Source organism: Chlamydotis macqueenii, chromosome 5 (assembly GCF_036417535.1).
Source record: "Chlamydotis macqueenii isolate bChlMac1 chromosome 5, bChlMac1.mat, whole genome shotgun sequence".
In the NCBI taxonomy this organism is placed as follows: Eukaryota; Metazoa; Chordata; class Aves; order Otidiformes; family Otididae; genus Chlamydotis; species Chlamydotis macqueenii.
The window spans coordinates 59,412,250-59,439,547 of record NC_141560.1 but is presented as its reverse complement, the minus strand read 5'-3'; positions in this window follow the sequence as shown (position 1 = coordinate 59,439,547).

The following is a 27,298-nucleotide window of genomic DNA, read 5'->3' as shown; positions in this document are numbered from 1 at the left end:
CGGAGCAGGCACTTCTCGTGCAGCAACAACCGTGCCTGCTACGATCTTTCCTAGCCTCTTTTCCTCCGGGCAGCCGGCTTGAGCTGATGTGAAGTGTTGGTGGGCAAATCATCCAGAGAAGAGTCGCAATGCTTCTGGGCTGTTAGCAAGAGCTTTCCTTGCTGATCCTTTTCTCGTGGGAGATTAGCTGGACATTTGCCGGTTTAGTGCCTTGTTTCTTCTGCGCAGCTTGCACAAAGCTCATTGCGGCTTTCGCGGTTCGAGTTGTGCATCGCCGGAGCTCTGCGAGAAAGAGCGAGAGAAGAGCCGCGAAAGCTCCGAGTGCGGCCAGCTCGCGTGTAGCCGCGATGATGCGCTGTTCGCCGGTTGGAGGGCGACTGCCTTCTGCGCGGCTGCTTCCAAGCTGACGGTAACTGCCAGCGTGCTAGCTGTGTAGGACAGTGAAGAGGCTGACGCGTGTGTGTCCGTAGAGCTGCTAGAAAGCGTACGTGAAGAGCAGGAAGGGCTTTCAGAGCAGCCGGTTCTCGTCTTGGACAGTCGCCACACATCCGCACTTTTAGTGCCTCAGAACCCCGGACAGCTTGCAAAACAGGGCTGTAACTGTCCCAGCGCAAGCTGTTCAGGAAAGCACAGAAACGCGATGTTCGCGTGCTTTTAGCGCTGCTCGCAAGAAGCCTCCGGAGCAGGCACTTCTCGTGCAGCAACAACCGTGCCTGCTACGATCTTTCCTAGCCTCTTTTCCTCCGGGCAGCCGGCTTGAGCTGATGTGAAGTGTTGGTGGGCAAATCATCCAGAGAAGAGTCGCAATGCTTCTGGGCTGTTAGCAAGAGCTTTCCTTGCTGACCCTTTTCACGTGGGAGATTAGCTGGACATTTGCCGGTTTAGTGCCTTGTTTCTTCTGCGCAGCTTGCACAAAGCTCATTGCGGCTTTCGCGGTTCGAGTTGTGCATCGCCGGAGCTCTGCGAGAAAGAGCGAGAGAAGAGCCGCGAAAGCTCCGAGTGCGGCCAGCTCGCGTGTAGCCGCGATGATGCGCTGTTCGCCGGTTGGAGGGCGACTGCCTTCTGCGCGGCTGGTTCCAAGTTGACGGTAACTGCCAGCGTGCTAGCTGTGTAGGACAGTGAAGAGGCTGACGCGTGTGTGTCCGTAGAGCTGCTAGAAAGCGTACGTGAAGAGCAGGAAGGGCTTTCAGAGCAGCCGGTTCTCGTCTTGGACAGTCGCCACACATCCGCACTTTTAGTGCCTCAGAACCCCGGACAGCTTGCAAAACACGGCTGTAACTGTCCCAGCGCAAGCTGTTCAGGAAAGCACAGAAACGCGATGTTCGCGTGCTTTTAGCGCTGCTCGCAAGAAGCCTCCGGAGCAGGCACTTCTCGTGCAGCAACAACCGTGCCTGCTACGATCTTTCCTAGCCTCTTTTCCTCCGGGCAGCCGGCTTGAGCTGATGTGAAGTGTTGGTGGGCAAATCATCCAGAGAAGCGTCGCAATGCTTCTGGGCTGTTAGCAAGAGCTTTCCTTGCTGACCCTTTTCACGTTGGAGATTAGCTGGACATTTGCCGGTTTAGTGCCTTGTTTCTTCTGCGCAGCTTGCACAAAGCTCATTGCGGCTTTCGCGGTTCGAGTTGTGCATCGCCGGAGCTCTGCGGGAAAGAGCGAGAGAAGAGCCGCGAAAGCTCCGAGTGCGGCCAGCTCGCGTGTAGCCGCGAATGTGCGCTGTTCGCCGGTTGCAGGGCGACTGCCTTCTGCGCGGCTGCTTCCAAGTTGACGGTAACTGCCAGCGTGCTAGCTGTGTAGGACAGTGAAGAGGCTGACGCGTGTGTGTCCGTAGAGCTGCTAGAAAGCGTACGTGACGAGCAGGAAGGGCTTTCAGAGCAGCCGGTTCTCGTCTTGGACAGTCGCCACACATCCGCACTTTTAGTGCCTCAGAACCCCGGACAGCTTGCAAAACAGGGCTGTAACTGTCCCAGCGCAAGCTGTTCAGGAAAGCACAGAAACGCGATGTTCGCGTGCTTTTAGCGCTGCTCGCAAGAAGCCTCCGGAGCAGGCACTTCTCGTGCAGCAACAACCGTGCCTGCTACGATCTTTCCTAGCCTCTTTTCCTCCGGGCAGCCGGCTTGAGCTGATGTGAAGTGTTGGTGGGCAAATCATCCAGAGAAGAGTCGCAATGCTTCTGGGCTGTTAGCAAGAGCTTTCCTTGCTGACCCTTTTCACGTTGGAGATTAGCTGGACATTTGCCGGTTTAGTGCCTTGTTTCTTCTGCGCAGCTTGCACAAAGCTCATTGCGGCTTTCGCGGTTCGAGTTGTGCATCGCCGGAGCTCTGCGGGAAAGAGCGAGAGAAGAGCCGCGAAAGCTCCGAGTGCGGCCAGCTCGCGTGTAGCCGCGATGATGCGCTGTTCGCCGGTTGGAGGGCGACTGCCTTCTGCGCGGCTGCTTCCAAGTTGACAGTAACTGCCAGCGTGCTAGCTGTGTAGGACAGTGAAGAGGCTGACGCGTGTGTGTCCGTAGAGCTGCTAGAAAGCGTACGTGAAGAGCAGGAAGGGCTTTCAGAGCAGCCGGTTCTCGTCTTGGACAGTCGCCACACATCCGCACTTTTAGTGCCTCAGAACCCCGGACAGCTTGCAAAACACGGCTGTAACTGTCCCAGCGCAAGCTGTTCAGGAAAGCACAGAAACGCGATGTTCGCGTGCTTTTAGCGCTGCTCGCAAGAAGCCTCCGGAGCAGGCACTTCTCGTGCAGCAACAACCGTGCCTGCTACGATCTTTCCTAGCCTCTTTTCCTCCGGGCAGCCGGCTTGAGCTGATGTGAAGTGTTGGTGGGCAAATCATCCAGAGAAGAGTCGCAATGCTTCTGGGCTGTTAGCAAGAGCTTTCCTTGCTGACCCTTTTCACGTGGGAGATTAGCTGGACATTTGCCGGTTTAGTGCCTTGTTTCTTCTGCGCAGCTTGCACAAAGCTCATTGCGGCTTTCGCGGTTCGAGTTGTGCATCGCCGGAGCTCTGCGGGAAAGAGCGAGAGAAGAGCCGCGAAAGCTCCGAGTGCGGCCAGCTCGCGTGTAGCCGCGATGATGCGCTGTTCGCCGGTTGGAGGGCGACTGCCTTCTGCGCGGCTGGTTCCAAGCTGACGGTAACTGCCAGCGTGCTAGCTGTGTAGGACAGTGAAGAGGCTGACGCGTGTGTGTCCGTAGAGCTGCTAGAAAGCGTACGTGAAGAGCAGGAAGGGCTTTCAGAGCAGCCGGTTCTCGTCTTGGACAGTCGCCACACATCCGCACTTTTAGTGCCTCAGAACCCCGGACAGCTTGCAAAACACGGCTGTAACTGTCCCAGCGCAAGCTGTTCAGGAAAGCACAGAAACGCGATGTTCGCGTGCTTTTAGCGCTGCTCGCAAGAAGCCTCCGGAGCAGGCACTTCTCGTGCAGCAACAACCGTGCCTGCTACGATCTTTCCTAGCCTCTTTTCCTCCGGGCAGCCGGCTTGAGCTGATGTGAAGTGTTGGTGGGCAAATCATCCAGAGAAGAGTCGCAATGCTTCTGGGCTGTTAGCAAGAGCTTTCCTTGCTGACCCTTTTCACGTTGGAGATTAGCTGGACATTTGCCGGTTTAGTGCCTTGTTTCTTCTGCGCAGCTTGCACAAAGCTCATTGCGGCTTTCGCGGTTCGAGTTGTGCATCGCCGGAGCTCTGCGAGAAAGAGCGAGAGAAGAGCCGCGAAAGCTCCGAGTGCGACCAGCTCGCGTGTAGCCGCGAATGTGCGCTGTTCGCCGGTTGCAGGGCGAGTGCCTTCTGCGCGGCTGGTTCCAAGTTGACGGTAACTGCCAGCATGCTAGCTGTGTAGGACAGTGAAGAGGCTGACGCGTGTGTGTCCGTAGAGCTGCTAGAAAGCGTACGTGAAGAGCAGGAAGGGCTTTCAGAGCAGCCGGTTCTCGTCTTGGACAGTCGCCACACATCCGCACTTTTAGTGCCTCAGAACCCCGGACAGCTTGCAAAACAGGGCTGTAACTGTCCCAGCGCAAGCTGTTCAGGAAAGCACAGAAACGCGATGTTCGCGTGCTTTTAGCGCTGCTCGCAAGAAGCCTCCGGAGCAGGCACTTCTCGTGCAGCAACAACCGTGCCTGCTACGATCTTTCCTAGCCTCTTTTCCTCCGGGCAGCCGGCTTGAGCTGATGTGAAGTGTTGGTGGGCAAATCATCCAGAGAAGAGTCGCAATGCTTCTGGGCTGTTAGCAAGAGCTTTCCTTGCTGACCCTTTTCACGTTGGAGATTAGCTGGACATTTGCCGGTTTAGTGCCTTGTTTCTTCTGCGCAGCTTGCACAAAGCTCATTGCGGCTTTCGCGGTTCGAGTTGTGCATCGCCGGAGCTCTGCGGGAAAGAGCGAGAGAAGAGCCGCGAAAGCTCCGAGTGCGGCCAGCTCGCGTGTAGCAGCGAATGTGCGCTGTTCGCCGGTTGCAGGGCGACTGCCTTCTGCGCGGCTGCTTCCAAGTTGACGGTAACTGCCAGCGTGCTAGCTGTGTAGGACAGTGAAGAGGCTGACGCGTGTGTGTCCGTAGAGCTGCTAGAAAGCGTACGTGACGAGCAGGAAGGGCTTTCAGAGCAGCCGGTTCTCGTCTTGGACAGTCGCCACACATCCGCACTTTTAGTGCCTCAGAACCCCGGACAGCTTGCAAAACACGGCTGTAACTGTCCCAGCGCAAGCTGTTCAGGAAAGCACAGAAACGCGATGTTCGCGTGCTTTTAGCGCTGCTCGCAAGAAGCCTCCGGAGCAGGCACTTCTCGTGCAGCAACAACCGTGCCTGCTACGATCTTTCCTAGCCTCTTTTCCTCCGGGCAGCCGGCTTGAGCTGATGTGAAGTGTTGGTGGGCAAATCATCCAGAGAAGCGTCGCAATGCTTCTGGGCTGTTAGCAAGAGCTTTCCTTGCTGACCCTTTTCACGTTGGAGATTAGCTGGACATTTGCCGGTTTAGTGCCTTGTTTCTTCTGCGCAGCTTGCACAAAGCTCATTGCGGCTTTCGCGGTTCGAGTTGTGCATCGCCGGAGCTCTGCGGGAAAGAGCGAGAGAAGAGCCGCGAAAGCTCCGAGTGCGGCCAGCTCGCGTGTAGCCGCGATGATGCGCTGTTCGCCGGTTGGAGGGCGACTGCCTTCTGCGCGGCTGCTTCCAAGTTGACAGTAACTGCCAGCGTGCTAGCTGTGTAGGACAGTGAAGAGGCTGACGCGTGTGTGTCCGTAGAGCTGCTAGAAAGCGTACGTGAAGAGCAGGAAGGGCTTTCAGAGCAGCCGGTTCTCGTCTTGGACAGTCGCCACAGATCCGCACTTTTAGTGCCTCAGAACCCCGGACAGCTTGCAAAACACGGCTGTAACTGTCCCAGCGCAAGCTGTTCAGGAAAGCACAGAAACGCGATGTTCGCGTGCTTTTAGCGCTGCTCGCAAGAAGCCTCCGGAGCAGGCACTTCTCGTGCAGCAACAACCGTGCCTGCTACGATCTTTCCTAGCCTCTTTTCCTCCGGGCAGCCGGCTTGAGCTGATGTGAAGTGTTGGTGGGCAAATCATCCAGAGAAGAGTCGCAATGCTTCTGGGCTGTTAGCAAGAGCTTTCCTTGCTGACCCTTTTCACGTGGGAGATTAGCTGGACATTTGCCGGTTTAGTGCCTTGTTTCTTCTGCGCAGCTTGCACAAAGCTCATTGCGGCTTTCGCGGTTCGAGTTGTGCATCGCCGGAGCTCTGCGGGAAAGAGCGAGAGAAGAGCCGCGAAAGCTCCGAGTGCGGCCAGCTCGCGTGTAGCCGCGATGATGCGCTGTTCGCCGGTTGGAGGGCGACTGCCTTCTGCGCGGCTGGTTCCAAGCTGACGGTAACTGCCAGCGTGCTAGCTGTGTAGGACAGTGAAGAGGCTGACGCGTGTGTGTCCGTAGAGCTGCTAGAAAGCGTACGTGAAGAGCAGGAAGGGCTTTCAGAGCAGCCGGTTCTCGTCTTGGACAGTCGCCACACATCCGCACTTTTAGTGCCTCAGAACCCCGGACAGCTTGCAAAACACGGCTGTAACTGTCCCAGCGCAAGCTGTTCAGGAAAGCACAGAAACGCGATGTTCGCGTGCTTTTAGCGCTGCTCGCAAGAAGCCTCCGGAGCAGGCACTTCTCGTGCAGCAACAACCGTGCCTGCTACGATCTTTCCTAGCCTCTTTTCCTCCGGGCAGCCGGCTTGAGCTGATGTGAAGTGTTGGTGGGCAAATCATCCAGAGAAGAGTCGCAATGCTTCTGGACTGTTAGCAAGAGCTTTCCTTGCTGATCCTTTTCACGTGGGAGATTAGCTGGACATTTGCCGGTTTAGTGCCTTGTTTCTTCTGCGCAGCTTGCACAAAGCTCATTGCGGCTTTCGCGGTTCGAGTTGTGCATCGCCGGAGCTCTGCGGGAAAGAGCGAGAGAAGAGCCGCGAAAGCTCCGAGTGCGGCCAGCTCGCGTGTAGCCGCGATGATGCGCTGTTCGCCGGTTGGAGGGCGACTGCCTTCTGCGCGGCTGCTTCCAAGTTGACGGTAACTGCCAGCGTGCTAGCTGTGTAGGACAGTGAAGAGGCTGACTCGTGTGTGTCCGTAGAGCTGCTAGAAAGCGTACGTGAAGAGCAGGAAGGGCTTTCAGAGCAGCCGGTTCTCGTCTTGGACAGTCGCCACACATCCGCACTTTTAGTGCCTCAGAACCCCGGACAGCTTGCAAAACACGGCTGTAACTGTCCCAGCGCAAGCTGTTCAGGAAAGCACAGAAACGCGATGTTCGCGTGCTTTTAGCGCTGCTCGCAAGAAGCCTCCGGAGCAGGCACTTCTCGTGCAGCAACAACCGTGCCTGCTACGATCTTTCCTAGCCTCTTTTCCTCCGGGCAGCCGGCTTGAGCTGATGTGAAGTGTTGGTGGGCAAATCATCCAGAGAAGAGTCGCAATGCTTCTGGGCTGTTAGCAAGAGCTTTCCTTGCTGACCCTTTTCACGTGGGAGATTAGCTGGACATTTGCCGGTTTAGTGCCTTGTTTCTTCTGCGCAGCTTGCACAAAGCTCATTGCGGCTTTCGCGGTTCGAGTTGTGCATCGCCGGAGCTCTGCGAGAAAGAGCGAGAGAAGAGCCGCGAAAGCTCCGAGTGCGGCCAGCTCGCGTGTAGCCGCGATGATGCGCTGTTCGCCGGTTGGAGGGCGACTGCCTTCTGCGCGGCTGCTTCCAAGTTGACGGTAACTGCCAGCGTGCTAGCTGTGTAGGACAGTGAAGAGGCTGACGCGTGTGTGTCCGTAGAGCTGCTAGAAAGCGTACGTGAAGAGCAGGAAGGGCTTTCAGAGCAGCCGGTTCTCGTCTTGGACAGTCGCCACACATCCGCACTTTTAGTGCCTCAGAACCCCGGACAGCTTGCAAAACAGGGCTGTAACTGTCCCAGCGCAAGCTGTTCAGGAAAGCACAGAAACGCGATGTTCGCGTGCTTTTAGCGCTGCTCGCAAGAAGCCTCCGGAGCAGGCACTTCTCGTGCAGCAACAACCGTGCCTGCTACGATCTTTCCTAGCCTCTTTTCCTCCGGGCAGCCGGCTTGAGCTGATGTGAAGTGTTGGTGGGCAAATCATCCAGAGAAGAGTCGCAATGCTTCTGGGCTGTTACGAAGAGCTTTCCTTGCTGACCCTTTTCACGTGGGAGATTAGCTGGACATTTGCCGGTTTAGTGCCTTGTTTCTTCTGCGCAGCTTGCACAAAGCTCATTGCGGCTTTCGCGGTTCGAGTTGTGCATCGCCGGAGCTCTGCGGGAAAGAGCGAGAGAAGAGCCGCGAAAGCTCCGAGTGCGGCCAGCTCGCGTGTAGCCGCGATGATGCGCTGTTCGCCGGTTGGAGGGCGACTGCCTTCTGCGCGGCTGGTTCCAAGCTGACGGTAACTGCCAGCGTGCTAGCTGTGTAGGACAGTGAAGAGGCTGACGCGTGTGTGTCCGTAGAGCTGCTAGAAAGCGTACGTGAAGAGCAGGAAGGGCTTTCAGAGCAGCCGGTTCTCGTCTTGGACAGTCGCCACACATCCGCACTTTTAGTGCCTCAGAACCCCGGACAGCTTGCAAAACACGGCTGTAACTGTCCCAGCGCAAGCTGTTCAGGAAAGCACAGAAACGCGATGTTCGCGTGCTTTTAGCGCTGCTCGCAAGAAGCCTCCGGAGCAGGCACTTCTCGTGCAGCAACAACCGTGCCTGCTACGATCTTTCCTAGCCTCTTTTCCTCCGGGCAGCCGGCTTGAGCTGATGTGAAGTGTTGGTGGGCAAATCATCCAGAGAAGAGTCGCAATGCTTCTGGGCTGTTAGCAAGAGCTTTCCTTGCTGACCCTTTTCACGTGGGAGATTAGCTGGACATTTGCCGGTTTAGTGCCTTGTTTCTTCTGCGCAGCTTGCACAAAGCTCATTGCGGCTTTCGCGGTTCGAGTTGTGCATCGCCGGAGCTCTGCGAGAAAGAGCGAGAGAAGAGCCGCGAAAGCTCCGAGTGCGGCCAGCTCGCGTGTAGCCGCGAATGTGCGCTGTTCGCCGGTTGCAGGGCGACTGCCTTCTGCGCGGCTGCTTCCAAGTTGACGGTAACTGCCAGCGTGCTAGCTGTGTAGGACAGTGAAGAGGCTGACGCGTGTGTGTCCGTAGAGCTGCTAGAAAGCGTACGTGACGAGCAGGAAGGGCTTTCAGAGCAGCCGGTTCTCGTCTTGGACAGTCGCCACACATCCGCACTTTTAGTGCCTCAGAACCCCGGACAGCTTGCAAAACACGGCTGTAACTGTCCCAGCGCAAGCTGTTCAGGAAAGCACAGAAACGCGATGTTCGCGTGCTTTTAGCGCTGCTCGCAAGAAGCCTCCGGAGCAGGCACTTCTCGTGCAGCAACAACCGTGCCTGCTACGATCTTTCCTAGCCTCTTTTCCTCCGGGCAGCCGGCTTGAGCTGATGTGAAGTGTTGGTGGGCAAATCATCCAGAGAAGAGTCGCAATGCTTCTGGGCTGTTAGCAAGAGCTTTCCTTGCTGACCCTTTTCACGTGGGAGAGTAGCTGGACATTTGCCGGTTTAGTGCCTTGTTTCTTCTGCGCAGCTTGCACAAAGCTCATTGCGGCTTTCGCGGTTCGAGTTGTGCATCGCCGGAGCTCTGCGGGAAAGAGCGAGAGAAGAGCCGCGAAAGCTCCGAGTGCGGCCAGCTCGCGTGTAGCCGCGATGATGCGCTGTTCGCCGGTTGGAGGGCGACTGCCTTCTGCGCGGCTGCTTCCAAGTTGACGGTAACTGCCAGCGTGCTAGCTGTGTAGGACAGTGAAGAGGCTGACGCGTGTGTGTCCGTAGAGCTGCTAGAAAGCGTACGTGAAGAGCAGGAAGGGCTTTCAGAGCAGCCGGTTCTCGTCTTGGACAGTCGCCACACATCCGCACTTTTAGTGCCTCAGAACCCCGGACAGCTTGCAAAACACGGCTGTAACTGTCCCAGCGCAAGCTGTTCAGGAAAGCACAGAAACGCGATGTTCGCGTGCTTTTAGCGCTGCTCGCAAGAAGCCTCCGGAGCAGGCACTTCTCGTGCGGCAACAACCGTGCCTGCTACGATCTTTCCTAGCCTCTTTTCCTCCGGGCAGCCGGCTTGAGCTGATGTGAAGTGTTGGTGGGCAAATCATCCAGAGAAGAGTCGCAATGCTTCTGGGCTGTTAGCAAGAGCTTTCCTTGCTGACCCTTTTCACGTTGGAGATTAGCTGGACATTTGCCGGTTTAGTGCCTTGTTTCTTCTGCGCAGCTTGCACAAAGCTCATTGCGGCTTTCGCGGTTCGAGTTGTGCATCGCCGGAGCTCTGCGAGAAAGAGCGAGAGAAGAGCCGCGAAAGCTCCGAGTGCGGCCAGCTCGCGTGTAGCCGCGAATGTGCGCTGTTCGCCGGTTGCAGGGCGAGTGCCTTCTGCGCGGCTGCTTCCAAGTTGACGGTAACTGCCAGCGTGCTAGCTGTGTAGGACAGTGAAGAGGCTGACGCGTGTGTGTCCGTAGAGCTCCTAGAAAGCGTACGTGAAGAGCAGGAAGGGCTTTCAGAGCAGCCGGTTCTCGTCTTGGACAGTCGCCACACATCCGCACTTTTAGTGCCTCAGAACCCCGGACAGCTTGCAAAACACGGCTGTAACTGTCCCAGCGCAAGCTGTTCAGGAAAGCACAGAAACGCGATGTTCGCGTGCTTTTAGCGCTGCTCGCAAGAAGCCTCCGGAGCAGGCACTTCTCGTGCAGCAACAACCGTGCCTGCTACGATCTTTCCTAGCCTCTTTTCCTCCGGGCAGCCGGCTTGAGCTGATGTGAAGTGTTGGTGGGCAAATCATCCAGAGAAGAGTCGCAATGCTTCTGGGCTGTTAGCAAGAGCTTTCCTTGCTGACCCTTTTCACGTTGGAGATTAGCTGGACATTTGCCGGTTTAGTGCCTTGTTTCTTCTGCGCAGCTTGCACAAAGCTCATTGCGGCTTTCGCGGTTCGAGTTGTGCATCGCCGGAGCTCTGCGGGAAAGAGCGAGAGAAGAGCCGCGAAAGCTCCGAGTGCGGCCAGCTCGCGTGTAGCCGCGAATGTGCGCTGTTCGCCGGTTGGAGGGCGACTGCCTTCTGCGCGGCTGCTTCCAAGTTGACGGTAACTGCCAGCGTGCTAGCTGTGTAGGACAGTGAAGAGGCTGACGCGTGTGTGTCCGTAGAGCTGCTAGAAAGCGTACGTGACGAGCAGGAAGGGCTTTCAGAGCAGCCGGTTCTCGTCTTGGACAGTCGCCACACATCCGCACTTTTAGTGCCTCAGAACCCCGGACAGCTTGCAAAACACGGCTGTAACTGTCCCAGCGCAAGCTGTTCAGGAAAGCACAGAAACGCGATGTTCGCGTGCTTTTAGCGCTGCTCGCAAGAAGCCTCCGGAGCAGGCACTTCTCGTGCAGCAACAACCGTGCCTGCTACGATCTTTCCTAGCCTCTTTTCCTCCGGGCAGCCGGCTTGAGCTGATGTGAAGTGTTGGTGGGCAAATCATCCAGAGAAGCGTCGCAATGCTTCTGGGCTGTTAGCAAGAGCTTTCCTTGCTGACCCTTTTCACGTTGGAGATTAGCTGGACATTTGCCGGTTTAGTGCCTTGTTTCTTCTGCGCAGCTTGCACAAAGCTCATTGCGGCTTTCGCGGTTCGAGTTGTGCATCGCCGGAGCTCTGCGAGAAAGAGCGAGAGAAGAGCCGCGAAAGCTCCGAGTGCGGCCAGCTCGCGTGTAGCCGCGATGATGCGCTGTTCGCCGGTTGGAGGGCGACTGCCTTCTGCGCGGCTGCTTCCAAGTTGACGGTAACTGCCAGCGTGCTAGCTGTGTAGGACAGTGAAGAGGCTGACGCGTGTGTGTCCGTAGAGCTGCTAGAAAGCGTACGTGAAGAGCAGGAAGGGCTTTCAGAGCAGCCGGTTCTCGTCTTGGACAGTCGCCACACATCCGCACTTTTAGTGCCTCAGAACCCCGGACAGCTTGCAAAACACGGCTGTAACTGTCCCAGCGCAAGCTGTTCAGGAAAGCACAGAAACGCGATGTTCGCGTGCTTTTAGCGCTGCTCGCAAGAAGCCTCCGGAGCAGGCACTTCTCGTGCAGCAACAACCGTGCCTGCTACGATCTTTCCTAGCCTCTTTTCCTCCGGGCAGCCGGCTTGAGCTGATGTGAAGTGTTGGTGGGCAAATCATCCAGAGAAGAGTCGCAATGCTTCTGGGCTGTTAGCAAGAGCTTTCCTTGCTGACCCTTTTCACGTTGGAGATTAGCTGGACATTTGCCGGTTTAGTGCCTTGTTTCTTCTGCGCAGCTTGCACAAAGCTCATTGCGGCTTTCGCGGTTCGAGTTGTGCATCGCCGGAGCTCTGCGGGAAAGAGCGAGAGAAGAGCCGCGAAAGCTCCGAGTGCGGCCAGCTCGCGTGTAGCCGCGATGATGCGCTGTTCGCCGGTTGGAGGGCGACTGCCTTCTGCGCGGCTGCTTCCAAGTTGACGGTAACTGCCAGCGTGCTAGCTGTGTAGGACAGTGAAGAGGCTGACGCGTGTGTGTCCGTAGAGCTGCTAGAAAGCGTACGTGAAGAGCAGGAAGGGCTTTCAGAGCAGCCGGTTCTCGTCTTGGACAGTCGCCACACATCCGCACTTTTAGTGCCTCAGAACCCCGGACAGCTTGCAAAACACGGCTGTAACTGTCCCAGCGCAAGCTGTTCAGGAAAGCACAGAAACGCGATGTTCGCGTGCTTTTAGCGCTGCTCGCAAGAAGCCTCCGGAGCAGGCACTTCTCGTGCAGCAACAACCGTGCCTGCTACGATCTTTCCTAGCCTCTTTTCCTCCGGGCAGCCGGCTTGAGCTGATGTGAAGTGTTGGTGGGCAAATCATCCAGAGAAGAGTCGCAATGCTTCTGGGCTGTTAGCAAGAGCTTTCCTTGCTGATCCTTTTCACGTGGGAGATTAGCTGGACATTTGCCGGTTTAGTGCCTTGTTTCTTCTGCGCAGCTTGCACAAAGCTCATTGCGGCTTTCGCGGTTCGAGTTGTGCATCGCCGGAGCTCTGCGAGAAAGAGCGAGAGAAGAGCCGCGAAAGCTCCGAGTGCGGCCAGCTCGCGTGTAGCCGCGATGATGCGCTGTTCGCCGGCTGGAGGGCGACTGCCTTCTGCGCGGCTGGTTCCAAGTTGACGGTAACTGCCAGCGTGCTAGCTGTGTAGGACAGTGAAGAGGCTGACGCGTGTGTGTCCGTAGAGCTGCTAGAAAGCGTACGTGAAGAGCAGGAAGGGCTTTCAGAGCAGCCGGTTCTCGTCTTGGACAGTCGCCACACATCCGCACTTTTAGTGCCTCAGAACCCCGGACAGCTTGCAAAACACGGCTGTAACTGTCCCAGCGCAAGCTGTTCAGGAAAGCACAGAAACGCGATGTTCGCGTGCTTTTAGCGCTGCTCGCAAGAAGCCTCCGGAGCAGGCACTTCTCGTGCAGCAACAACCGTGCCTGCTACGATCTTTCCTAGCCTCTTTTCCTCCGGGCAGCCGGCTTGAGCTGATGTGAAGTGTTGGTGGGCAAATCATCCAGAGAAGAGTCGCAATGCTTCTGGGCTGTTAGCAAGAGCTTTCCTTGCTGATCCTTTTCACGTGGGAGATTAGCTGGACATTTGCCGGTTTAGTGCCTTGTTTCTTCTGCGCAGCTTGCACAAAGCTCATTGCGGCTTTCGCGGTTCGAGTTGTGCATCGCCGGAGCTCTGCGAGAAAGAGCGAGAGAAGAGCCGCGAAAGCTCCGAGTGCGGCCAGCTCGCGTGTAGCCGCGATGATGCGCTGTTCGCCGGCTGGAGGGCGACTGCCTTCTGCGCGGCTGGTTCCAAGTTGACGGTAACTGCCAGCGTGCTAGCTGTGTAGGACAGTGAAGAGGCTGACGCGTGTGTGTCCGTAGAGCTGCTAGAAAGCGTACGTGAAGAGCAGGAAGGGCTTTCAGAGCAGCCGGTTCTCGTCTTGGACAGTCGCCACACATCCGCACTTTTAGTGCCTCAGAACCCCGGACAGCTTGCAAAACAGGGCTGTAACTGTCCCAGCGCAAGCTGTTCAGGAAAGCACAGAAACGCGATGTTCGCGTGCTTTTAGCGCTGCTCGCAAGAAGCCTCCGGAGCAGGCACTTCTCGTGCAGCAACAACCGTGCCTGCTACGATCTTTCCTAGCCTCTTTTCCTCCGGGCAGCCGGCTTGAGCTGATGTGAAGTGTTGGTGGGCAAATCATCCAGAGAAGAGTCGCAATGCTTCTGGGCTGTTAGCAAGAGCTTTCCTTGCTGACCCTTTTCACGTTGGAGATTAGCTGGACATTTGCCGGTTTAGTGCCTTGTTTCTTCTGCGCAGCTTGCACAAAGCTCATTGCGGCTTTCGCGGTTCGAGTTGTGCATCGCCGGAGCTCTGCGGGAAAGAGCGAGAGAAGAGCCGCGAAAGCTCCGAGTGCGGCCAGCTCGCGTGTAGCCGCGAATGTGCGCTGTTCGCCGGTTGCAGGGCGACTGCCTTCTGCGCGGCTGGTTCCAAGTTGACGGTAACTGCCAGCGTGCTAGCTGTGTAGGACAGTGAAGAGGCTGACGCGTGTGTGTCCGTAGAGCTGCTAGAAAGCGTACGTGAAGAGCAGGAAGGGCTTTCAGAGCAGCCGGTTCTCGTCTTGGACAGTCGCCACACATCCGCACTTTTAGTGCCTCAGAACCCCGGACAGCTTGCAAAACACGGCTGTAACTGTCCCAGCGCAAGCTGTTCAGGAAAGCACAGAAACGCGATGTTCGCGTGCTTTTAGCGCTGCTCGCAAGAAGCCTCCGGAGCAGGCACTTCTCGTGCAGCAACAACCGTGCCTGCTACGATCTTTCCTAGCCTCTTTTCCTCCGGGCAGCCGGCTTGAGCTGATGTGAAGTGTTGGTGGGCAAATCATCCAGAGAAGCGTCGCAATGCTTCTGGGCTGTTAGCAAGAGCTTTCCTTGCTGACCCTTTTCACGTTGGAGATTAGCTGGACATTTGCCGGTTTAGTGCCTTGTTTCTTCTGCGCAGCTTGCACAAAGCTCATTGCGGCTTTCGCGGTTCGAGTTGTGCATCGCCGGAGCTCTGCGGGAAAGAGCGAGAGAAGAGCCGCGAAAGCTCCGAGTGCGGCCAGCTCGCGTGTAGCCGCGAATGTGCGCTGTTCGCCGGTTGCAGGGCGACTGCCTTCTGCGCGGCTGCTTCCAAGTTGACGGTAACTGCCAGCGTGCTAGCTGTGTAGGACAGTGAAGAGGCTGACGCGTGTGTGTCCGTAGAGCTCCTAGAAAGCGTACGTGACGAGCAGGAAGGGCTTTCAGAGCAGCCGGTTCTCGTCTTGCACAGTCGCCACACATCCGCACTTTTAGTGCCTCAGAACCCCGGACAGCTTGCAAAACACGGCTGTAACTGTCCCAGCGCAAGCTGTTCAGGAAAGCACAGAAACGCGATGTTCGCGTGCTTTTAGCGCTGCTCGCAAGAAGCCTCCGGAGCAGGCACTTCTCGTGCAGCAACAACCGTGCCTGCTACGATCTTTCCTAGCCTCTTTTCCTCCGGGCAGCCGGCTTGAGCTGATGTGAAGTGTTGGTGGGCAAATCATCCAGAGAAGAGTCGCAATGCTTCTGGGCTGTTAGCAAGAGCTTTCCTTGCTGACCCTTTTCACGTGGGAGAGTAGCTGGACATTTGCCGGTTTAGTGCCTTGTTTCTTCTGCGCAGCTTGCACAAAGCTCATTGCGGCTTTCGCGGTTCGAGTTGTGCATCGCCGGAGCTCTGCGAGAAAGAGCGAGAGAAGAGCCGCGAAAGCTCCGAGTGCGGCCAGCTCGCGTGTAGCCGCGATGATGCGCTGTTCGCCGGTTGGAGGGCGACTGCCTTCTGCGCGGCTGGTTCCAAGTTGACGGTAACTGCCAGCGTGCTAGCTGTGTAGGACAGTGAAGAGGCTGACGCGTGTGTGTCCGTAGAGCTGCTAGAAAGCGTACGTGAAGAGCAGGAAGGGCTTTCAGAGCAGCCGGTTCTCGTCTTGGACAGTCGCCACACATCCGCACTTTTAGTGCCTCAGAACCCCGGACAGCTTGCAAAACACGGCTGTAACTGTCCCAGCGCAAGCTGTTCAGGAAAGCACAGAAACGCGATGTTCGCGTGCTTTTAGCGCTGCTCGCAAGAAGCCTCCGGAGCAGGCACTTCTCGTGCGGCAACAACCGTGCCTGCTACGATCTTTCCTAGCCTCTTTTCCTCCGGGCAGCCGGCTTGAGCTGATGTGAAGTGTTGGTGGGCAAATCATCCAGAGAAGAGTCGCAATGCTTCTGGGCTGTTAGCAAGAGCTTTCCTTGCTGACCCTTTTCACGTGGGAGAGTAGCTGGACATTTGCCGGTTTAGTGCCTTGTTTCTTCTGCGCAGCTTGCACAAAGCTCATTGCGGCTTTCGCGGTTCGAGTTGTGCATCGCCGGAGCTCTGCGAGAAAGAGCGAGAGAAGAGCCGCGAAAGCTCCGAGTGCGGCCAGCTCGCGTGTAGCCGCGATGATGCGCTGTTCGCCGGTTGGAGGGCGACTGCCTTCTGCGCGGCTGCTTCCAAGTTGACGGTAACTGCCAGCGTGCTAGCTGTGTAGGACAGTGAAGAGGCTGACGCGTGTGTGTCCGTAGAGCTGCTAGAAAGCGTACGTGAAGAGCAGGAAGGGCTTTCAGAGCAGCCGGTTCTCGTCTTGGACAGTCGCCACACATCCGCACTTTTAGTGCCTCAGAACCCCGGACAGCTTGCAAAACACGGCTGTAACTGTCCCAGCGCAAGCTGTTCAGGAAAGCACAGAAACGCGATGTTCGCGTGCTTTTAGCGCTGCTCGCAAGAAGCCTCCGGAGCAGGCACTTCTCGTGCGGCAACAACCGTGCCTGCTACGATCTTTCCTAGCCTCTTTTCCTCCGGGCAGCCGGCTTGAGCTGATGTGAAGTGTTGGTGGGCAAATCATCCAGAGAAGAGTCGCAATGCTTCTGGGCTGTTAGCAAGAGCTTTCCTTGCTGACCCTTTTCACGTTGGAGATTAGCTGGACATTTGCCGGTTTAGTGCCTTGTTTCTTCTGCGCAGCTTGCACAAAGCTCATTGCGGCTTTCGCGGTTCGAGTTGTGCATCGCCGGAGCTCTGCGAGAAAGAGCGAGAGAAGAGCCGCGAAAGCTCCTAGTGCGGCCAGCTCGCGTGTAGCCGCGAATGTGCGCTGTTCGCCGGTTGCAGGGCGAGTGCCTTCTGCGCGGCTGGTTCCAAGTTGACGGTAACTGCCAGCGTGCTAGCTGTGTAGGACAGTGAAGAGGCTGACGCGTGTGTGTCCGTAGAGCTCCTAGAAAGCGTACGTGACGAGCAGGAAGGGCTTTCAGAGCAGCCGGTTCTCGTCTTGCACAGTCGCCACACATCCGCACTTTTAGTGCCTCAGAACCCCGGGCAGCTTGCAAAACACGGCTGTAACTGTCCCAGCGCAAGCTGTTCAGGAAAGCACAGAAACGCGATGTTCGCGTGCTTTTAGCGCTGCTCGCAAGAAGCCTCCGGAGCAGGCACTTCTCGTGCAGCAACAACCGTGCCTGCTACGATCTTTCCTAGCCTCTTTTCCTCCGGGCAGCCGGCTTGAGCTGATGTGAAGTGTTGGTGGGCAAATCATCCAGAGAAGAGTCGCAATGCTTCTGGGCTGTTAGCAAGAGCTTTCCTTGCTGACCCTTTTCACGTGGGAGATTAGCTGGACATTTGCCGGTTTAGTGCCTTGTTTCTTCTGCGCAGCTTGCACAAAGCTCATTGCGGCTTTCGCGGTTCGAGTTGTGCATCGCCGGAGCTCTGCGAGAAAGAGCGAGAGAAGAGCCGCGAAAGCTCCGAGTGCGGCCAGCTCGCGTGTAGCCGCGAATGTGCGCTGTTCGCCGGTTGCAGGGCGAGTGCCTTCTGCGCGGCTGGTTCCAAGTTGACGGTAACTGCCAGCGTGCTAGCTGTGTAGGACAGTGAAGAGGCTGACGCGTGTGTGTCCGTAGAGCTGCTAGAAAGCGTACGTGACGAGCAGGAAGGGCTTTCAGAGCAGCCGGTTCTCGTCTTGGACAGTCGCCACACATCCGCACTTTTAGTGCCTCAGAACCCCGGACAGCTTGCAAAACACGGCTGTAACTGTCCCAGCGCAAGCTGTTCAGGAAAGCACAGAAACGCGATGTTCGCGTGCTTTTAGCGCTGCTCGCAAGAAGCCTCCGGAGCAGGCACTTCTCGTGCAGCAACAACCGTGCCTGCTACGATCTTTCCTAGCCTCTTTTCCTCCGGGCAGCCGGCTTGAGCTGATGTGAAGTGTTGGTGGGCAAATCATCCAGAGAAGCGTCGCAATGCTTCTGGGCTGTTAGCAAGAGCTTTCCTTGCTGACCCTTTTCACGTTGGAGATTAGCTGGACATTTGCCGGTTTAGTGCCTTGTTTCTTCTGCGCAGCTTGCACAAAGCTCATTGCGGCTTTCGCGGTTCGAGTTGTGCATCGCCGGAGCTCTGCGGGAAAGAGCGAGAGAAGAGCCGCGAAAGCTCCGAGTGCGGCCAGCTCGCGTGTAGCCGCGAATGTGCGCTGTTCGCCGGTTGCAGGGCGACTGCCTTCTGCGCGGCTGCTTCCAAGTTGACGGTAACTGCCAGCGTGCTAGCTGTGTAGGACAGTGAAGAGGCTGACGCGTGTGTGTCCGTAGAGCTGCTAGAAAGCGTACGTGACGAGCAGGAAGGGCTTTCAGAGCAGCCGGTTCTCGTCTTGGACAGTCGCCACACATCCGCACTTTTAGTGCCTCAGAACCCCGGACAGCTTGCAAAACACGGCTGTAACTGTCCCAGCGCAAGCTGTTCAGGAAAGCACAGAAACGCGATGTTCGCGTGCTTTTAGCGCTGCTCGCAAGAAGCCTCCGGAGCAGGCACTTCTCGTGCAGCAACAACCGTGCCTGCTACGATCTTTCCTAGCCTCTTTTCCTCCGGGCAGCCGGCTTGAGCTGATGTGAAGTGTTGGTGGGCAAATCATCCAGAGAAGAGTCGCAATGCTTCTGGGCTGTTAGCAAGAGCTTTCCTTGCTGACCCTTTTCACGTTGGAGATTAGCTGGACATTTGCCGGTTTAGTGCCTTGTTTCTTCTGCGCAGCTTGCACAAAGCTCATTGCGGCTTTCGCGGTTCGAGTTGTGCATCGCCGGAGCTCTGCGAGAAAGAGCGAGAGAAGAGCCGCGAAAGCTCCTAGTGCGGCCAGCTCGCGTGTAGCCGCGAATGTGCGCTGTTCGCCGGTTGCAGGGCGAGTGCCTTCTGCGCGGCTGCTTCCAAGTTGACGGTAACTGCCAGCGTGCTAGCTGTGTAGGACAGTGAAGAGGCTGACGCGTGTGTGTCCGTAGAGCTCCTAGAAAGCGTACGTGACGAGCAGGAAGGGCTTTCAGAGCAGCCGGTTCTCGTCTTGCACAGTCGCCACACATCCGCACTTTTAGTGCCTCAGAACCCCGGGCAGCTTGCAAAACACGGCTGTAACTGTCCCAGCGCAAGCTGTTCAGGAAAGCACAGAAACGCGATGTTCGCGTGCTTTTAGCGCTGCTCGCAAGAAGCCTCCGGAGCAGGCACTTCTCGTGCAGCAACAACCGTGCCTGCTACGATCTTTCCTAGCCTCTTTTCCTCCGGGCAGCCGGCTTGAGCTGATGTGAAGTGTTGGTGGGCAAATCATCCAGAGAAGAGTCGCAATGCTTCTGGGCTGTTAGCAAGAGCTTTCCTTGCTGACCCTTTTCACGTGGGAGATTAGCTGGACATTTGCCGGTTTAGTGCCTTGTTTCTTCTGCGCAGCTTGCACAAAGCTCATTGCGGCTTTCGCGGTTCGAGTTGTGCATCGCCGGAGCTCTGCGAGAAAGAGCGAGAGAAGAGCCGCGAAAGCTCCGAGTGCGGCCAGCTCGCGTGTAGCCGCGAATGTGCGCTGTTCGCCGGTTGCAGGGCGAGTGCCTTCTGCGCGGCTGGTTCCAAGTTGACGGTAACTGCCAGCGTGCTAGCTGTGTAGGACAGTGAAGAGGCTGACGCGTGTGTGTCCGTAGAGCTGCTAGAAAGCGTACGTGAAGAGCAGGAAGGGCTTTCAGAGCAGCCGGTTCTCGTCTTGGACAGTCGCCACACATCCGCACTTTTAGTGCCTCAGAACCCCGGACAGCTTGCAAAACACGGCTGTAACTGTCCCAGCGCAAGCTGTTCAGGAAAGCACAGAAACGCGATGTTCGCGTGCTTTTAGCGCTGCTCGCAAGAAGCCTCCGGAGCAGGCACTTCTCGTGCAGCAACAACCGTGCCTGCTACGATCTTTCCTAGCCTCTTTTCCTCCGGGCAGCCGGCTTGAGCTGATGTGAAGTGTTGGTGGGCAAATCATCCAGAGAAGCGTCGCAATGCTTCTGGGCTGTTAGCAAGAGCTTTCCTTGCTGACCCTTTTCACGTTGGAGATTAGCTGGACATTTGCCGGTTTAGTGCCTTGTTTCTTCTGCGCAGCTTGCACAAAGCTCATTGCGGCTTTCGCGGTTCGAGTTGTGCATCGCCGGAGCTCTGCGGGAAAGAGCGAGAGAAGAGCCGCGAAAGCTCCGAGTGCGGCCAGCTCGCGTGTAGCCGCGATGATGCGCTGTTCGCCGGTTGGAGGGCGAGTGCCTTCTGCGCGGCTGCTTCCAAGTTGACGGTAACTGCCAGCGTGCTAGCTGTGTAGGACAGTGAAGAGGCTGACGCGTGTGTGTCCGTAGAGCTGCTAGAAAGCGTACGTGACGAGCAGGAAGGGCTTTCAGAGCAGCCGGTTCTCGTCTTGGACAGTCGCCACACATCCGCACTTTTAGTGCCTCAGAACCCCGGACAGCTTGCAAAACACGGCTGTAACTGTCCCAGCGCAAGCTGTTCAGGAAAGCACAGAAACGCGATGTTCGCGTGCTTTTAGCGCTGCTCGCAAGAAGCCTCCGGAGCAGGCACTTCTCGTGCAGCAACAACCGTGCCTGCTACGATCTTTCCTAGCCTCTTTTCCTCCGGGCAGCCGGCTTGAGCTGATGTGAAGTGTTGGTGGGCAAATCATCCAGAGAAGCGTCGCAATGCTTCTGGGCTGTTAGCAAGAGCTTTCCTTGCTGACCCTTTTCACGTTGGAGATTAGCTGGACATTTGCCGGTATAGTGCCTTGTTTCTTCTGCGCAGCTTGCACAAAGCTCATTGCGGCTTTCGCGGTTCGAGTTGTGCATCGCCGGAGCTCTGCGGGAAAGAGCGAGAGAAGAGCCGCGAAAGCTCCGAGTGCGGCCAGCTCGCGTGTAGCCGCGAATGTGCGCTGTTCGCCGGTTGCAGGGCGACTGCCTTCTGCGCGGCTGCTTCCAAGTTGACGGTAACTGCCAGCGTGCTAGCTGTGTAGGACAGTGAAGAGGCTGACGCGTGTGTGTCCGTAGAGCTCCTAGAAAGCGTACGTGACGAGCAGGAAGGGCTTTCAGAGCAGCCGGTTCTCGTCTTGCACAGTCGCCACACATCCGCACTTTTAGTGCCTCAGAACCCCGGGCAGCTTGCAAAACACGGCTGTAACTGTCCCAGCGCAAGCTGTTCAGGAAAGCACAGAAACGCGATGTTCGCGTGCTTTTAGCGCTGCTCGCAAGAAGCCTCCGGAGCAGGCACTTCTCGTGCAGCAACAACCGTGCCTGCTACGATCTTTCCTAGCCTCTTTTCCTCCGGGCAGCCGGCTTGAGCTGATGTGAAGTGTTGGTGGGCAAATCATCCAGAGAAGAGTCGCAATGCTTCTGGGCTGTTAGCAAGAGCTTTCCTTGCTGACCCTTTTCACGTGGGAGAGTAGCTGGACATTTGCCGGTTTAGTGCCTTGTTTCTTCTGCGCAGCTTGCACAAAGCTCATTGCGGCTTTCGCGGTTCGAGTTGTGCATCGCCGGAGCTCTGCGAGAAAGAGCGAGAGAAGAGCCGCGAAAGCTCCGAGTGCGGCCAGCTCGCGTGTAGCCGCGATGATGCGCTGTTCGCCGGTTGGAGGGCGACTGCCTTCTGCGCGGCTGCTTCCAAGTTGACGGTAACTGCCAGCGTGCTAGCTGTGTAGGACAGTGAAGAGGCTGACGCGTGTGTGTCCGTAGAGCTGCTAGAAAGCGTACGTGAAGAGCAGGAAGGGCTTTCAGAGCAGCCGGTTCTCGTCTTGGACAGTCACCACACATCCGCACTTTTAGTGCCTCAGAACCCCGGACAGCTTGCAAAACACGGCTGTAACTGTCCCAGCGCAAGCTGTTCAGGAAAGCACAGAAACGCGATGTTCGCGTGCTTTTAGCGCTGCTCGCAAGAAGCCTCCGGAGCAGGCACTTCTCGTGCGGCAACAACCGTGCCTGCTACGATCTTTCCTAGCCTCTTTTCCTCCGGGCAGCCGGCTTGAGCTGATGTGAAGTGTTGGTGGGCAAATCATCCAGAGAAGAGTCGCAATGCTTCTGGGCTGTTAGCAAGAGCTTTCCTTGCTGACCCTTTTCACGTTGGAGATTAGCTGGACATTTGCCGGTTTAGTGCCTTGTTTCTTCTGCGCAGCTTGCACAAAGCTCATTGCGGCTTTCGCGGTTCGAGTTGTGCATCGCCGGAGCTCTGCGAGAAAGAGCGAGAGAAGAGCCGCGAAAGCTCCGAGTGCGGCCAGCTCGCGTGTAGCCGCGAATGTGCGCTGTTCGCCGGTTGCAGGGCGAGTGCCTTCTGCGCGGCTGGTTCCAAGTTGACGGTAACTGCCAGCGTGCTAGCTGTGTAGGACAGTGAAGAGGCTGACGCGTGTGTGTCCGTAGAGCTGCTAGAAAGCGTACGTGAAGAGCAGGAAGGGCTTTCAGAGCAGCCGGTTCTCGTCTTGCACAGTCGCCACACATCCGCACTTTTAGTGCCTCAGAACCCCGGACAGCTTGCAAAACACGGCTGTAACTGTCCCAGCGCAAGCTGTTCAGGAAAGCACAGAAACGCGATGTTCGCGTGCTTTTAGCGCTGCTCGCAAGAAGCCTCCGGAGCAGGCACTTCTCGTGCAGCAACAACCGTGCCTGCTACGATCTTTCCTAGCCTCTTTTCCTCCGGGCAGCCGGCTTGAGCTGATGTGAAGTGTTGGTGGGCAAATCATCCAGAGAAGAGTCGCAATGCTTCTGGGCTGTTAGCAAGAGCTTTCCTTGCTGACCCTTTTCACGTTGGAGATTAGCTGGACATTTGCCGGTTTAGTGCCTTGTTTCTTCTGCGCAGCTTGCACAAAGCTCATTGCGGCTTTCGCGGTTCGAGTTGTGCATCGCCGGAGCTCTGCGGGAAAGAGCGAGAGAAGAGCCGCGAAAGCTCCGAGTGCGGCCAGCTCGCGTGTAGCCGCGAATGTGCGCTGTTCGCCGGTTGCAGGGCGACTGCCTTCTGCGCGGCTGCTTCCAAGTTGACGGTAACTGCCAGCGTGCTAGCTGTGTAGGACAGTGAAGAGGCTGACGCGTGTGTGTCCGTAGAGCTGCTAGAAAGCGTACGTGACGAGCAGGAAGGGCTTTCAGAGCAGCCGGTTCTCGTCTTGGACAGTCGCCACACATCCGCACTTTTAGTGCCTCAGAACCCCGGACAGCTTGCAAAACACGGCTGTAACTGTCCCAGCGCAAGCTGTTCAGGAAAGCACAGAAACGCGATGTTCGCGTGCTTTTAGCGCTGCTCGCAAGAAGCCTCCGGAGCAGGCACTTCTCGTGCAGCAACAACCGTGCCTGCTACGATCTTTCCTAGCCTCTTTTCCTCCGGGCAGCCGGCTTGAGCTGATGTGAAGTGTTGGTGGGCAAATCATCCAGAGAAGCGTCGCAATGCTTCTGGGCTGTTAGCAAGAGCTTTCCTTGCTGACCCTTTTCACGTTGGAGATTAGCTGGACATTTGCCGGTTTAGTGCCTTGTTTCTTCTGCGCAGCTTGCACAAAGCTCATTGCGGCTTTCGCGGTTCGAGTTGTGCATCGCCGGAGCTCTGCGGGAAAGAGCGAGAGAAGAGCCGCGAAAGCTCCGAGTGCGGCCAGCTCGCGTGTAGCCGCGAATGTGCGCTGTTCGCCGGTTGCAGGGCGACTGCCTTCTGCGCGGCTGCTTCCAAGTTGACGGTAACTGCCAGCGTGCTAGCTGTGTAGGACAGTGAAGAGGCTGACGCGTGTGTGTCCGTAGAGCTGCTAGAAAGCGTACGTGACGAGCAGGAAGGGCTTTCAGAGCAGCCGGTTCTCGTCTTGGACAGTCGCCACACATCCGCACTTTTAGTGCCTCAGAACCCCGGACAGCTTGCAAAACACGGCTGTAACTGTCCCAGCGCAAGCTGTTCAGGAAAGCACAGAAACGCGATGTTCGCGTGCTTTTAGCGCTGCTCGCAAGAAGCCTCCGGAGCAGGCACTTCTCGTGCGGCAACAACCGTGCCTGCTACGATCTTTCCTAGCCCCTTTTCCTCCGGGCAGCCGGCTTGAGCTGATGTGAAGTGTTGGTGGGCAAATCATCCAGAGAAGAGTCGCAATGCTTCTGGGCTGTTAGCAAGAGCTTTCCTTGCTGACCCTTTTCACGTTGGAGATTAGCTGGACATTTGCCGGTTTAGTGCCTTGTTTCTTCTGCGCAGCTTGCACAAAGCTCATTGCGGCTTTCGCGGTTCGAGTTGTGCATCGCCGGAGCTCTGCGGGAAAGAGCGAGAGAAGAGCCGCGAAAGCTCCGAGTGCGGCCAGCTCGCGTGTAGCCGCGAATGTGCGCTGTTCGCCGGTTGCAGGGCGACTGCCTTCTGCGCGGCTGCTTCCAAGTTGACGGTAACTGCCAGCGTGCTAGCTGTGTAGGACAGTGAAGAGGCTGACGCGTGTGTGTCCGTAGAGCTGCTAGAAAGCGTACGTGACGAGCAGGAAGGGCTTTCAGAGCAGCCGGTTCTCGTCTTGCACAGTCGCCACACATCCGCACTTTTAGTGCCTCAGAACCCCGGACAGCTTGCAAAACACGGCTGTAACTGTCCCAGCGCAAGCTGTTCAGGAAAGCACAGAAACGCGATGTTCGCGTGCTTTTAGCGCTGCTCGCAAGAAGCCTCCGGAGCAGGCACTTCTCGTGCAGCAACAACCGTGCCTGCTACGATCTTTCCTAGCCTCTTTTCCTCCGGGCAGCCGGCTTGAGCTGATGTGAAGTGTTGGTGGGCAAATCATCCAGAGAAGAGTCGCAATGCTTCTGGGCTGTTAGCAAGAGCTTTCCTTGCTGATCCTTTTCTCGTGGGAGATTAGCTGGACATTTGCCGGTTTAGTGCCTTGTTTCTTCTGCGCAGCTTGCACAAAGCTCATTGCGGCTTTCGCGGTTCGAGTTGTGCATCGCCGGAGCTCTGCGGGAAAGAGCGAGAGAAGAGCCGCGAAAGCTCCGAGTGCGGCCAGCTCGCGTGTAGCCGCGATGATGCGCTGTTCGCCGGTTGGAGGGCGACTGCCTTCTGCGCGGCTGCTTCCAAGTTGACGGTAACTGCCAGCGTTCTAGCTGTGTAGGACAGTGAAGAGGCAGACGCGTGTGTGTCCGTAGAGCTGCTAGAAAGCGTACGTGACGAGCAGGAAGGGCTTTCAGAGCAGCCGGTTCTCGTCTTGGACAGTCGCCACACATCCGCACTTTTAGTGCCTCAGAACCCCGGACAGCTTGCAAAACAGGGCTGTAACTGTCCCAGCGCAAGCTGTTCAGGAAAGCACAGAAACGCGATGTTCGCGTGCTTTTAGCGCTGCTCGCAAGAAGCCTCCGGAGCAGGCACTTCTCGTGCAGCAACAACCGTGCCTGCTACGATCTTTCCTAGCCTCTTTTCCTCCGGGCAGCCGGCTTGAGCTGATGTGAAGTGTTGGTGGGCAAATCATCCAGAGAAGATTCGCAATGCTTCTGGGCTGTTAGCAAGAGCTTTCCTTGCTGACCCTTTTCACGTGGGAGATTAGCTGGACATTTGCCGGTTTAGTGCCTTGTTTCTTCTGCGCAGCTTGCACAAAGCTCATTGCGGCTTTCGCGGTTCGAGTTGTGCATCGCCGGAGCTCTGCGAGAAAGAGCGAGAGAAGAGCCGCGAAAGCTCCGAGTGCGGCCAGCTCGCGTGTAGCCGCGATGATGCGCTGTTCGCCGGTTGCAGGGCGACTGCCTTCTGCGCGGCTGGTTCCAAGTTGACGGTAACTGCCAGCGTGCTAGCTGTGTAGGACAGTGAAGAGGCTGACGCGTGTGTGTCCGTAGAGCTGCTAGAAAGCGTACGTGAAGAGTAGGAAGGGCTTTCAGAGCAGCCGGTTCTCGTCTTGGACAGTCGCCACACATCCGCACTTTTAGTGCCTCAGAACCCCGGACAGCTTGCAAAACACGGCTGTAACTGTCCCAGCGCAAGCTGTTCAGGAAAGCACAGAAACGCGATGTTCGCGTGCTTTTAGCGCTGCTCGCAAGAAGCCTCCGGAGCAGGCACTTCTCGTGCAGCAACAACCGTGCCTGCTACGATCTTTCCTAGCCCCTTTTCCTCCAGGCAGCCGGCTTGAGCTGATGTGAAGTGTTGGTGGGCAAATCATCCAGAGAAGAGTCGCAATGCTTCTGGGCTGTTAGCAAGAGCTTTCCTTGCTGACCCTTTTCACGTTGGAGATTAGCTGGACATTTGCCGGTTTAGTGCCTTGTTTCTTCTGCGCAGCTTGCACAAAGCTCATTGCGGCTTTCGCGGTTCGAGTTGTGCATCGCCGGAGCTCTGCGGGAAAGAGCGAGAGAAGAGCCGCGAAAGCTCCGAGTGCGGCCAGCTCGCGTGTAGCCGCGAATGTGCGCTGTTCGCCGGTTGCAGGGCGACTGCCTTCTGCGCGGCTGCTTCCAAGTTGACGGTAACTGCCAGCGTGCTAGCTGTGTAGGACAGTGAAGAGGCTGACGCGTGTGTGTCCGTAGAGCTGCTAGAAAGCGTACGTGACGAGCAGGAAGGGCTTTCAGAGCAGCCGGTTCTCGTCTTGGACAGTCGCCACACATCCGCACTTTTAGTGCCTCAGAACCCAGGACAGCTTGCAAAACACGGCTGTAACTGTCCCAGCGCAAGCTGTTCAGGAAAGCACAGAAACGCGATGTTCGCGTGCTTTTAGCGCTGCTCGCAAGAAGCCTCCGGAGCAGGCACTTCTCGTGCAGCAACAACCGTGCCTGCTACGATCTTTCCTAGCCTCTTTTCCTCCGGGCAGCCGGCTTGAGCTGATGTGAAGTGTTGGTGGGCAAATCATCCAGAGAAGCGTCGCAATGCTTCTGGGCTGTTAGCAAGAGCTTTCCTTGCTGACCCTTTTCACGTTGGAGATTAGCTGGACATTTGCCGGTTTAGTGCCTTGTTTCTTCTGCGCAGCTTGCACAAAGCTCATTGCGGCTTTTGCGGTTCGAGTTGTGCATCGCCGGAGCTCTGCGGGAAAGAGCGAGAGAAGAGCCGCGAAAGCTCCGAGTGCGGCCAGCTCGCGTGTAGCCGCGAATGTGCGCTGTTCGCCGGTTGCAGGGCGACTGCCTTCTGCGCGGCTGCTTCCAAGTTGACGGTAACTGCCAGCGTGCTAGCTGTGTAGGACAGTGAAGAGGCTGACGCGTGTGTGTCCGTAGAGCTGCTAGAAAGCGTACGTGACGAGCAGGAAGGGCTTTCAGAGCAGCCGGTTCTCGTCTTGGACAGTCGCCACACATCCGCACTTTTAGTGCCTCAGAACCCCGGACAGCTTGCAAAACACGGCTGTAACTGTCCCAGCGCAAGCTGTTCAGGAAAGCACAGAAACGCGATGTTCGCGTGCTTTTAGCGCTGCTCGCAAGAAGCCTCCGGAGCAGGCACTTCTCGTGCAGCAACAACCGTGCCTGCTACGATCTTTCCTAGCCCCTTTTCCTCCAGGCAGCCGGCTTGAGCTGATGTGAAGTGTTGGTGGGCAAATCATCCAGAGAAGAGTCGCAATGCTTCTGGGCTGTTAGCAAGAGCTTTCCTTGCTGACCCTTTTCACGTG